Raw genomic sequence first — 13,287 nt, 5'->3', positions numbered from 1 at the left:
CAGGAGGAGACTTGATGGGGTGCTTGGTGCCATGGTTTAGTTGTTTAGGTGGGTTGGATTGGTTGATGGGTTGGACACGATGATCTTGAAGGTCTCTTCCAACCTGGTTTGGTTTATTCTGGTTCTGGTTTATTCTAAAAAAACATATGTCTGTGTTGAACATGCATTGATAAAATACATGGAGCATATTTAAACCAAACTTGAAAGTCACCTTCTTAAAGAGCTGAATGACTTCTTTCAAGACTGGTAGGAACTTCCCAAGTTAGGTGTGAAATCCCTCACAAATGTCCCATGCAGGTATACATGTGTATATAGATAAGCTTGCTTTTCTCCAGTGAAGCATTGTGGAAATCACTCACCAAACCCCATGGCCTTGGAGTAGGCCACTGGTGGTCCCTGGGGTCTGTCCCCAGCCAGGTGTCCCAGAGGTGCCAGCACAGAAAGGGGAGGCAGGCATGGAGGTTCCCACTGGGGTAGCTGGTGCTGGTTACCATCTCTGAGCAGGTCAGAAATGAGCAACAAATTCATACCAAAACTGTGGAAAACCTTTCTCAAAATCCTCCTCTGGGCCTGTTTAAGTTTACTGCAGCGTGCCTTGGGTGCTGACATTCAGCACACTTGAACTTCAGTGCTGTACTGGCTGTGGCACTGCCTGTACCCCTAAATCAACTAACAATGCCAGTCCCTATTTCTAAAGCTGTTGAGGCTCCCAAGCCTGTGGAGACATTTCTACAGCCTCTTGGAAAAACACCTCAAATATAACATCTTGGATGACATTCCTGAGATATTTACTATTTAGTAATTTCAGGTATCCAAGCATGCCTCCTGTTTGGGATATAGCCTTTCATATGGCCTTGCTAGGACTTGCTATACCACTCATGCTCAGTTGCAGCAGTGCCTCATTCCATCAGCACTCTTGCAATGCCCAACAAAGAGCACACTGAGGAAAGAAGAGCCTCAGGATGTAAATTCACTGATAATTAATACACAGTCTGTACTCTTCTCAAGAGCCTTGCTCTTTGCTCGGTTCTCTTGGTTTCTTTGTGGTGTGACATTCCTTCACTGCAGCAGTGATGCAATTAAGCACCAGCTTTGAGCACCAGCATTTAAAGCATCAGTTGGTAATAATTGCCATAATCTAATAACAGTCCTTGGTTTGCAATAGGCACTTCAGAAAGGAGCTGGGAAGTGCTGCACTGAGAGCCCCTGTGGAAATTCAACTTGCTGCCCAACCCAATTATTGTCCAAACAGCAAGTAGCACAGGCTGTGTGTCAAGTGTGGTGGGAAGGGGAAAGAGTAGAGAGATGTGGGTTAAGTCAGAGAAGATAAAGGGAGGCCCTTCTGCAAGTATTACACAGGAATATTAATTAATAACAGGAATGATGCTCTAGAAGTTGGTGAAGAAACTAACTGTGCAGCTGCAAGTGGGCCTTAAAAACTTGATTTTGGAGCCTGTAAGGAGATTTAGAGGGAGAGTGATGTAGTGTAAGGGGAAGTGTGAAGAAAAGTATGTTGGAGTTACAGTCTGCTTCTTGCTCTTGAATAAAATGTACAGAGTTGGAGAGAGGGGACTGGGGATGATGTTATGTTGTTACATGGGTTTAAAAAAGGAGAATCCTGATTCATACCCTTCACTTGAAATAACATAGTTCTGAAGAGGTATGATGGTAGGACACCAGCTGCACTTGCTGATCAGTAACGCCCCGCAGCAGTGTTGTTAAAGGCACTCTGCCATGATAGTGCCACATTTGGTTTCCATGTCTCAATATTTCACATTGTCAAAGGTCCCCAGACTTTAATGGTTAGCCTGGCAGTGTCTCCTGAGAGCTCACCTAGCAATTAAATTGTTGATAATGATGCAGATGGATGCTGTCTGTAGCTTCCCTGGCAATCATCTCTGCAGCCCTCCTGCACCCAAGAACAATCTTGTGCTGGTTCTCACCCTAGAGCTTTGCATTTCCTTTTTGCTTAAAGGAGAAAATACCTGCAGGTGGCAGAGAAATCTGCAGGGATCTGAGTTGTCTTTGGTACTGAACTTGAATACCTGAGATTCTGAATTTGTTACCATGTGTTATAGCCTGTAATGGTTTGGACCACCAGCATTAACAAAAACTTGACACACTCAGTTGGGGAAAAGAAAACGAAAGCTACATTTACAAGCAGAACTATACTCTACAATAGAATGCAATGAATATGTACAAATATATAGTATTTACAATATTTTACAGGTATTTGCAGGCAGAAAAAAACAGCAAAGAAACCCCCTTGAATGGGGAAATTCCGCACCCCCCCCCCCCCCCCCCCCCTTCATCTAATTAGAAGAAAAGAGAAGTGATGTTAGCGAGTTAGAGCTCTTATCTCACGGTTAGCTGATAAGGTTCTCCCAGCAAAGCAGAGCAGAAAGCAGCATGCCAGCGAAGGAAAAAAGGAATGAAGTGGGATGTGAGATAGTGCTAGGGGGACACCTCACATCTGGCCAATGAAATTTGTTTAGAATAATCTCTTGTTTTCCTTTTTACACGCAACTGTGGATTTGTTTATACTTCTTCACTCTTCTGCTCGAAAATCTGCAGATAACTTTTTAAAGAAGCCTGAAATTGTCACAGTCCACAGAGTGCAGACACTCATGCATCTGCAAAACCAGTTACCAAAACCCAAATAACTTGCAGGCTTGAAAGCAATGTGACTTCTTCAAACCAGTTCTGCTCATCCCTCATGTACAGGCTGTGCTCCAGTGCAGCCGTTAGGATTACAATTTGTGTGAGGTCAGAAGCTCTGTCTCCACACCAGACAACCGTACTGCTACAGCTGAAGTAGGATTGATGTTTCCACAGTTTCTCATTTTTGAGGCTAGTGCTTGTTCTTCTTAGTACAAGTGTGTATCCTCAGTTACTGATAAATTTTGCTAGTTACCTTCAACACAACTATGTATTAGTGGCTCAAACCATATACTTCTAAAAAAAGGTCTTTTCTCCACTTTGCTCTGTTGGCCTACAGATTACTGATGTAGACTGAATTTTGGAGTTAAACTCAGTTAAAGAGGAATATTAGAATAAAACTGGGGTTTTATTTCATATATGTGCCATTTCAATAGCTATTCTGGCAGACTTCTAAAGGCAACATTTACTAAGAATTCTTCCTAGTATGTTGTCTGCTAAGCTTTTTTTTCAATCTTTTTTTCCCCCAAAATAGCTTTTCTAATGGAACAATTCAGAAGCAAGCACTACCATATCATGATGTACTGTGACAAGAAATGTTCAGCTTTACATTCTGGCATTTAATATATTCTCAGCTCTTCACTGTGGCTGGCAAGGGTGACTTTAAGCAGCCCATATTGTTGAGAAGTAGCCAAAAAAACATAATTGTAGTAACAGATCCAGGACAAGTTGTAGCAAATCTTCTCTTGCTGTTCTCAGTTGTGTTTAACATGTGTGTCTGTCGGGCGTCTTCAGCAGTAGAAGACACCAGCTGAAGATTCTTATGATTCAAACCTGCAAAGTTCCTGTAGACTTTACCAGACTTCTTAGAGATTGTCCCTGTCCTTGGGAAGAACGGAGCAACCAGCTCACACAGGAGCCCCAAACATGAGGAAATCATGGCTCACAGTAGAGGAATTTTGGTTGTAAAACTTAAATGGCTTCCAGCAACTTAATGGTGTTGTCCAAATGCTTTGTTATGGACAAATGCTTTGTTATGTGTCACAAATAAGGAACTTGAAAAGCTGATGAGAAGCCCTCTTTAGCACTCCAAAGAAACTATAAAAGCATCTGTCTAGAGCCTAAAGGACCTGGAAATAACTGAAAATATAATTTTATGCTGTAGAAGCTTGCTTTTCTTGCTACGTATTTTCATTGCTATTCCTGTTGAGACTTTCTGTCATAGTGATCTTTACAAGGAGGATTCCCAGAAGGCCTGAAACCTTTCAGATCTTCTTGCTTATACATTTTCTTTTCTTGACAGAACAATATGAAATGGCTGACCTTGCCCAGAGCAGTATCATTAAAGCTAAACAAGACAGTGCTTGTGCTGTGTCTTGGTCAGGAGCTGTCTAAAGCACTTTCTGAGTTCTTGTGGAACAAGAACAGTTCCATGAAATTGAAATATATAGGATGCTAGCTCAATAAAAAAATGTTATTTTAGCATGAATTTGTGGGCATATTAATATGCACTTTTTAAAATTAAGAAATGGAGTGAAGAGGTGATTGGGAACAGTCAGCATGGCTTTGCCAAGGGCAAATCCTGCCTGACCAACCTGGTTACCTTCTATGAGCAGGTGACAAAATTAATAGATGAGGGGCGAGCAACTGATGTCATTTACCTGGACCTGAGCAAAGCCTTCGACACAGTCCCGCACCACATCCTGGTCTCCAAGCTGGTGACACATGGGTTTGATGGGTGGACCACTAGATGGATAAGGAACTGGCTTGATGGCCGCACCCAAAGAGTGGCTGTCAATGGCTCCATGTCCCAGTGGAGGCCAGTGACAAGCGGAGTCCCTCAGGGATCAGTCCTGGGACCTGTCTTATTCAACATCTTTGTGGGTGACATGGACAGTGGCATTGAGTGCACCCTCAGCAAGTTTGCTGATGACACCAAGCTGTGTGGTGCAGCAGACATGCTGGAGGGAAGGGAGGCCATCCAGAGGGCCCTTGACAGGCTGGAGAGGTGGGCACAAGCCAACCTCATGAAGTTCAATAAGAGCAAGTGCAGGGTCCTGCATCTGGGTCGAGGCAATCCCAGGCACAAATGCAGGCTGGGCAGTGACTGGCTGGAAAGTAGCCCTGAGGAGAGAGACTTGGGGGTGCTGGTGGACAAAAAGCTCAACATGAGCTCTCAGTGTGCACTTGCAGCCCGCAAAACCAATCAGATCCTGGGCTGCATCAGGAGAAGTGTGGCCAGCAGGTCGAGGGAGGTGATCCTCCCCCTCTACTCAGCCCTGGTGAGACCCCACCTGGAGTACTGTGTCCAGTTCTGGAGCCCCTATTACAAGAGGGATGTGGAGGTGCTGGAACATGTCCAGAGAAGGGCCACGAGGATGATCAGAGGGCTGGAGCACCTCTCCTATGAGGACAGACTGAAGGAGTTGGGGCTGTTCAGTCTGCAGAAGAGAAGGCTCCGAGGTGACCTAATTGTGGCCTTCCAGTATCTGAAGGGGGCCTACAGGAAGGCTGGGGAAGGACATCTCAGGTAGTGACAGGACTAGGGGGAATGGAATGAAGCTAGAGGTGGGGAGATTCAGGCTGGATGTGAGGAGGAGGTTCTTCACCATGAGAGTGGTGAAACCCTGGAATGGGTTGTCCAGGGAGGTGGTCGAGGCCCCGTCCCTGGGGGTGTTTAAGAGCAGGCTGGATGAGGCTCTGTCCAGCCTGATCTAGTGTGGGGTGTCCCTGCCCGTGGCAGGGGGGTTGGAACTAGATGATCCTTGTGGTCCCTTCCAACCCTGAATGAAACTATGAAACTATGAAACTATGAGTCTTTTGCAGGTCAGAAGCTCACCTTGAAATTTGTATTTGTCATACAGTAAATGATATTCAGAATCAGATATTTTGAAGTCCCTTTGTTTGAGGATCTACTTACATGCTCTGGGTTAATATCTGTGCTTGTCAGGTGACTGGTGGAGTTCTGTCAGAACATTTTATTCCCTTGTTTCCTCACTGACATTAGCTACCATCTAGCAACTGCACTTCAGTTACAGTGAGTGGGGAGCAAGTAAAGGCCAGCAGGGAAGGCGAGTACATGGCAATTTTCTGGAGTGAACACAAGAACCAATGAAAAAATGAAATTTTGATAGGCAAGACATTTAGCCTTCATTTTCTTCCTTGGAACTTGGCACACTTTACACATAGGTCCCACTCATGCAGCCTTTGTGTCCACGTGCTTAATTGGGTAGGTATTTTAAGGTCGCTGCTCCCTTTGTTGCCTTTTCCTCAGTGTCCTTGAGTCAATGCTCCAGGAGCTTTAGCAAGCATTGCTTCTGGTGACTTGTGCCATCCAGTGATCAAGGTGGCTAGTCTGGGGCAAACCAAGGGAAATGTAACTCTTAATTTGAGGAGTGAGATGCTGCAACCCATTGTCATAGTTTAAAGTAGGACAGATTGCTCTTTTACCTCTTCCAAAAGTGGCAAAAGAAAACCACTCACACAAAGGATTGGATAGTACTGGAAAATTTAAATGGAAAGACTGTTTACAAAGTACAGTGGTATAGTACAAAGCATAGCAAAGCTAAAATACAAAGAAATCCATAGTTGAGACTTACCACAGAAGCTCATCAAGCCCGAACTTCACACACACACTCTCCCCCACCCTATACCAGGCCAACAAAATCCAGGCTTCCATGTCCCACTCCCTACCTGGCCTCTCTACCCTCCATACCACCATTGGGATGCAGCACAAAATTCAGCTTGGCAACCCCAGGCCCCAATTAAGCCACTCCAAGCCTAATTGGCAGCATTGCCAAAGCCAACCCGGCCTTACTCCCTGGCTAGGGAGGTAAGAACCTGCTCATCCTTCCCTGGAGGAGAAACGGGGGGAAAAGGGAAGAAACTAACTTTGCAGCCAGTTTCATAGGGGTGCAGGACTTATGGGTATGAAATACAACAATTACACTTTCTGGGACACCTTGTGGACCTCTCTAGCTTCTGGAGGTCTGTAGCTGTGGTTTTCTTAAAGGCAGCTAGCCTCAAAGTGCCACACCCATTAACAAAACCATGCAGATGACAGCAGGAGCAACACACTGCTCCGGGCAAACAGTCTAGCTAGGTGGAGCTCTTCAGTTTTGATCCGCGCTTGCACAGGACCCATAGCATTGAGGAGGGTTGAATCATAGAATTATTTAGGTTGGAAAAGTCTTCTAAGATCATTGAGTCACTGCCAAGTACATCACTAAACCATATCCCTAACTGCCATATTTACACATCTTTTAAATACTTTCATGGGCAGTCACTCCACCACTTCCCTGGGTAGCCTGATCCAGAGCTTGATAACCATTTCAGTGATGAAATAACCTCATAAACAGGATCCTTTCAGGATCACCTTTTTTTTTTTCCATGATGTATTGCCTGTTGTATATTTTTCTCCATAAATCAGAGCTTTACTAGGCTGTAGTGCCATTCACCACACATTTCCCATCCTGGAGATTTTAAGTCAACACAGATGGCTCTTTGTAGCTAAGTATACACGAGTGCTACATTGAATGTGTGCTCTTGTCTAATATTTAACAAAGCACATTGAGTTAATGACTAATGTTTCATTATTACAGGAAGCTTTTAGTACCAAAAGGTTAAGTGGTTCATTTGAATATTGCCCGAGTATCTTTGCCCTGTCAGGGTTTTTTCCCCCCCTGAAGTTAATTTGCTATTGTGATCATGTGGCGGGTAAAAAGCAAAGGCAGGTTATGGAGGTCTGTTTCCATGACATAATTTTACTGGTATTTAGCAAGTTGAATTTCACTCAGCTAAGCATCTAATTTGCATGGACCCTTATTCAGGGATGAAAAGCCAGTTTTGAGCAGAGGCCATCTTCCACGGGGAATTATTTGCAATCAGGCACAAAGGACTTGGAGGGAAGTGATAGAAAAGGGAGCAAAGTTAATGGAGCTAAAAGAGGTTACCAGAGCTGCCAAAAGAGACTGCTGTGCATTCACACAGGTAGAGGTATAGGCTTAGGAATTACTGTTCAATATAAAATGGCAGTGGCTGAGCAGCAGTAATGCACCATGGAAACAAGTTTCTGATACACTAACATGAACGATGCTTGGAAGATATGGTTATAACAATGGAAAAGAATCGAACATTTCCAAGAAGAACAAAGTATCCGTACTTTGGTTATGCTGAGCTCTCAGTTCTTTGAATGATTTTTTTTTTTTTAAATGAAAAGCAGATTTCTAGAAAACTGCTTCACCACCCCTCTTTCTGTTTAGCTTGTTGAAGAGAGGAAGACACAAACACATCAAACCCAGACTGTCCTGCTTTGCTTTCAGCACTGGAACAGTTTGTGAATTTTGCTTCTGAACCTTGCAGAAAAGCATGGCTGTTGAAATTAATCAGTCTTCCCCCCCTAGTGAATTTGCCACCCTATGGCAGAGTGTAACATTCATGGTATCATAGTATCTGTCAGGGTTGGAACGGACCACAAGGATCATCTAGTTCTAACCCCCCTGCCATGGGCAGGGACACCCCACACTAGATCAGGCTGGACAGAGCCTCATCCAGCCTGGTCTTAAACACCTCCAGGGACAGGGCCTCAACCACCTCCCTGGACAACCCATTCCAGGGTTTCACCACTCTCATGGTGAAGAACTTCCTCCTCACATCCAGCCTGAATCTCCCCACCTCCAGCTTCATTCCATTCTCCCTAGTCCTATCACTACCTGAGATCCTGAGAAGTCCTTCCCCAGCCTTCCTGTAGGCCCTCTTCAGATACTGGAAGGCCACAATTAGGTCACCTCGGAGCCTTCTCTTCTGCAGACTGAACAGCCCCAACTCCTTCAGTCTGTCCTCATATTGAATGTTGTGACTTTTCATCATTGTTGGGTTTTAGTGTTACTGCTTCTCAGGTCTGTATGTTCCAGTTCTCTGCTGAAGAGATTTAGGTAACTTTTTCCCCCTGAATCTTGGAAATCTTTTTTTGCTTTTGATTAATGATAACCCCCTATAGCTCCACCTCTCTGGAAAAGAGATCTAGCTTAGTACAGCATTGCTAATACTAAGAAAAAAGCAATCAGAGAGGTTTGGCTTCTGAGGTAGATATGTATTGGATTTTCTTTTTTAACTAGTTCATTATTATAGTTTCTCTGTAAAACTCTTTAAATTGGGAAAGATTTTTTTATGTAAATGATTTTTTTTCCAAATATTTTGTCTAAAGCCATGTAAATTAAGATGGCTATTTAAGTAAAGATTACTTAGAGCTGAAACTGGAATGTTGGTAAATTCAGGTACCTCCTTGTAACATGTTATTTTTCAATATTGTACTCAAGATGAATACAGGGATCTAGTTAGGTCATGCAGAGAGAACACCAGAAACTCAGAAGTCCAACTAGAACCTGGTGACTGCCATAAAGGATAACAGAAATGTTTTTTACAAATACATTAACAACAAAAAGAAAGCAAAGAACAATGTCCACCCTTTATTGGATGCAGGGTATCAAAGATAAGGAAAAGGCTGAACCGCTTAATGCCTTCTTTGCCTAAGTCTTTCATAGTCAGACCTATTACCCTCAGGGTATTCAGCCTACTGATAGGCCTGGAAAGCAGCATCAACTCACCATAATTCAGGAGGAAGCAGTTAACAGCTTGTTATGCCACCTGGACACTCACAGATCTATGGGACTGGATGGGATTCACCTGAGAGTGCTGAGGGAGCTGGCAGAGGAGCTTGCCAGGCCACTCTCCATCATCTCTCAGCAGTCCTGGTTAACAGAGGATGTGCCAGACAATTGGAGGATTGCCAATGTGACACCCATCTACAAAAAGGGCTGAAAGGAGGATTCGGGGAACTGCAGGCCTGCCAGCCTGACCTCAGTACCAGGGAAGATTATGGAGTGTTTCATCTTGGGTGTGCTTACATGGAAAGTGCAGGGTAACCCTGGGATCAGGCCTGGACAGCATGAGTTTATTAAAGGCAGGTTCTGCTTGACCAGCCTGATCTCCTTCTGAGACCAGGTGACCTGCCTAGTGGATGTGGGAAAGGCTATAGATGTTGTCTACCTCGACTTTAGTAAAGCCTTTGACACCAGCTCCCACAGCATTCTTCTTGAAAAACTTAAGAGCCAATGACATAGACAGGTGGACTCTTTACTGGGTTAAAACTGTCTGGGTTCAAAAAGTTGTGGTAAATGGAGTTAAATCCAGTTGGCAGCTGGTCACAAGCAGTGTCCCCCAGGACTTGGTACTGGGCCCAGTTCTTTTTAATATATTTTTTAAATGATTTGGATGAGGGGATTGAGGGCATCATCATCAAGTTTGCAGACAATGCTAAATTGATCAGGAGTGTTGATCTGCTCAAGGGTAGGAAGGCACTGCAGAGAGATCTGGACATGTTAAATTGATGGGCTGAAGTCAACAGAATGAGATTTAATAAGACCAAATGCCAGGTCCTGCACTTTGGTCACAACAACCCCAAGCAACACTACAGGAATGGAGATGAGAGGCTGGAAAGCAGCCCAGTAGAAAAGGATCTGGGGGTACTGGTGGACAGCCAGCTGAATGTGAACTTGCACATTGTGAGCCATCACCTCTTGCTGAATCAGACCCACTGGAGGTCAAACCTCAGCCACGTTCTGAAGAACTCAGGCTGCACCAGGGGAAGTTTAGGCTCAAGGTGAGGAGAAAGTTCTTCACTGAGAGAGTCATTAGTCATTGGAATGTGCTGCCCAGGGAGGTGGTGGAGTCACCATCCCTGGAGGCGTTCAAGAGGAGATTGGACGTGGCACTTGGTGCCATGGTCTAGTCATGGGTCTGTGGTGACAGGTTGGACTTGATGATCCTCGAGGTCTCTTCCAACCTTGGTGATACTGTGACTGTGACTGTGATACTGTATAACTAAAAGCATTTTGGTCATGAACTGTCTGTACAGATTAAAAAATCAAACTCATGCAAGGTAAATGACACAAGCTACTTTAAAGAATGCAACAATGCAACAATGAAGTCTTTCTTTTTTCCTTTGCATCAAGGCTGTCAATGTCAAGAAGGAAACTGCTGTGCCAGTGGTTACAAGGCTGGCTAATGCTCCTTTGCCTATAGCTTTCACCATTGTATTCATGCATGATCTTCTACAGGCATGTGTCTAGCTGTAAAACTTACCGAGATTTTTCTCTTACCATAGGCCTCTCATCTTGAAGCACAGCATTTCCTACAGAAACTGTGTCTAGTGCAGATTTTAGATGACTCAGTGGTCTTTTCTGATAGCAGGTGACAGACCAGGCTGCTGTAAGCAAAGGCACTCATGGGGCAGGGCTGGATGTGCTGGCTGCTGCCGGTGTCACCTTCACCACTCTGCAGCCAGACGAGCATCCTGCTTGCTCAGTCATTTCAGCAGATGTGCATGATTAATGGATTATTTACCTTTTGCTGCCTGATTATTATCTTTTCTACCTCTGACCTTTTCACTTTTACAAATTTATTTTGACTTTGAAATTCTGGGGATTCAACTTATAACCTTTATGTTTATTGGTGAAGTAGCTATTATTAGACTGTTTTTCCCCCCTCTTTTTAATTCTGGAGTTTAATTATATTTTTCCTTCTGCCTTTTGGTACAGGTGCAGTAATTAAATGGCATTAAGTCTGTTTCATGATCATTAAGTAGGCTTGTTATTGTCCTATTTGTATATATTTGAAGTTGTGAATAAGTCACCTTTCTAATGGATCTGGTTGGTAAAACTTTGATATATCCCTGAGATGGTGCCACTGTGGTCATAGGAAGAAATGTCTTGGAGGTAGGTGCAGTCTCTGGCACTTGCCAACAATCAGCACAGAGAAGTGGGAGTGAAAAGAGACATGATGCAGTTGAGAATGCAGGATGAGCCAAAAGGAGGAGGAGAGCAACAGGACAGAGATTTCATTTGACTCTTAGGGCCACCAGGGGCACAGAAAAGTGTCTCCAGCCAGAAAGGTAGTCCTAATAGCTGAGTGAGTACTGGGGCTACTTGCATAATCTTATTTTTTCCTTTGCCTTTATTTTTCTCTGCCTTGGCTTTTGTTCCTTTGCCCATTCTGACAGTCCTCTCCAGTCTTATCTCTGGATTTTTTAATGTCATTTCTATAATTTATCTGTTAAGGCACACAGTGCTGATTCTTTCTTTAGTTTTCCTTCGGAATGTTTCTCTTTGTCCCTGTCTGTCCAATTACACTGACCAGGCACAAATACTCCAGGGGCTCTTGCCCTGTTGTAGCTGTCCTCCTGCATTCTCTCTGTAAAAGCCAATCTGAGTTGTGTGGAACCTTAGATAATAAATATAACTACTTAAATCATTGAAATTACTCAGGTAAAAGCTTATTTTTGAACTCTGACTTGTGAGCTCAGGCCACTTGGATGAGATCCCTGACATTTGCTGTAAACATGGTGTTCTTTTTTAGTGTTCCTAAAGTACTATTCATGGGAGAATGTAATGTGACCTTTTAAAAAACACTATTTAAGGGGTGAAACATAAGATACCGTATTGATGCAGTGTGCATAATTTCAGAAAGGGTGAATTAATCATCTTTATGCCATGGGTGCACGGGAATGCAGAGGAGTCTCCCTCCCTGGAGATACTCAAAAACCCGCCTGGATGCATTCCTCTGTCATCTGGTATAGGTGATCCTGCTCTGACAGGGAGGTTGGACTTGATGATCTGTTGAGGTACCTTCCAGCCCTTAACATTCTGTGACTCTGTGATTCAGACCACACACTTTAAAACACTGTAATGAGAGACAGTAAATGGAATAGAAATCTCCCAAAGGTGAACTGGGGTGAGGAGCAAGGAAGAAGAAGAGAGGCTTCTTAGTAGCATAACCCCATGGTGTTAACAATCTTTCCAGTACTAGAGAAGTCTGGAAATTTATTCTCCATCATTACAATAGAGGAAAAAAAATCTTTTGGAAGGCACATACATAACCTTTAGAATTTTCTGGTAAGAAAGCACACAGTGACAACAAACATGGATCTGAATAAATATTGCCTGTGTGGTATATGCCTCTCTATGCCGTGAAAGATAAAGTTGCCAGTCTTTTTGTTTGGTGACCTTCACTGGTGCCATCAGAACTAGAAGAAATGTGTTGCTCCTGAGGCCAGGCTGCATAATTTGATGGAGCAAGCAGGTCAAGTGCAAGAGCAGTTGTCTAGGGGCATCACCAAGTAGGCTGGATGCTGCAAGACAATCTTTATAATACTACCTTATCGTTTTGCTGTAGGACACAGGGGACTCTAAAATGTATGTTGGTCTTCAGAGCGTCTCACTTTGTGTGCTGTGAGAAGTGCAGTGTATCAGTTGTATGGGTCTCAGGTGCCCAGCTGTTTGACTTGGCTGAAAGAAGAACATTGTAAACATTCTTTTTAATGTAAAAAAGACATGTTTTGCTCTATAGCTGAGGAGGGCAAAGGACCAACAGGACCCTGTGGGCACAACAGAGCCCAGCAGTCAATGAGAGCAGAAGCACTGGGGTTTATTCCCAAGGGAGCAAGATGGGGCTGGGTGGAGGGGACTTTGCAATTTTGGAAGGCACTGAAGTTTGTTCCGAAACCCATCATAAAGTCAAAACCTGACCTGACAACCCATAAGGTGGGCAATTTGCTTGCAAACCTTCCAAACT

This window comes from Melanerpes formicivorus, unplaced genomic scaffold (genome assembly GCF_026170545.1).
Source record: "Melanerpes formicivorus ecotype bairdi unplaced genomic scaffold, bMelFor1.0.p_v2 SCAF_1, whole genome shotgun sequence".
Classification (NCBI taxonomy): domain Eukaryota; kingdom Metazoa; phylum Chordata; class Aves; order Piciformes; family Picidae; genus Melanerpes; species Melanerpes formicivorus.
Note: the sequence above shows the minus strand (reverse complement) of the source record.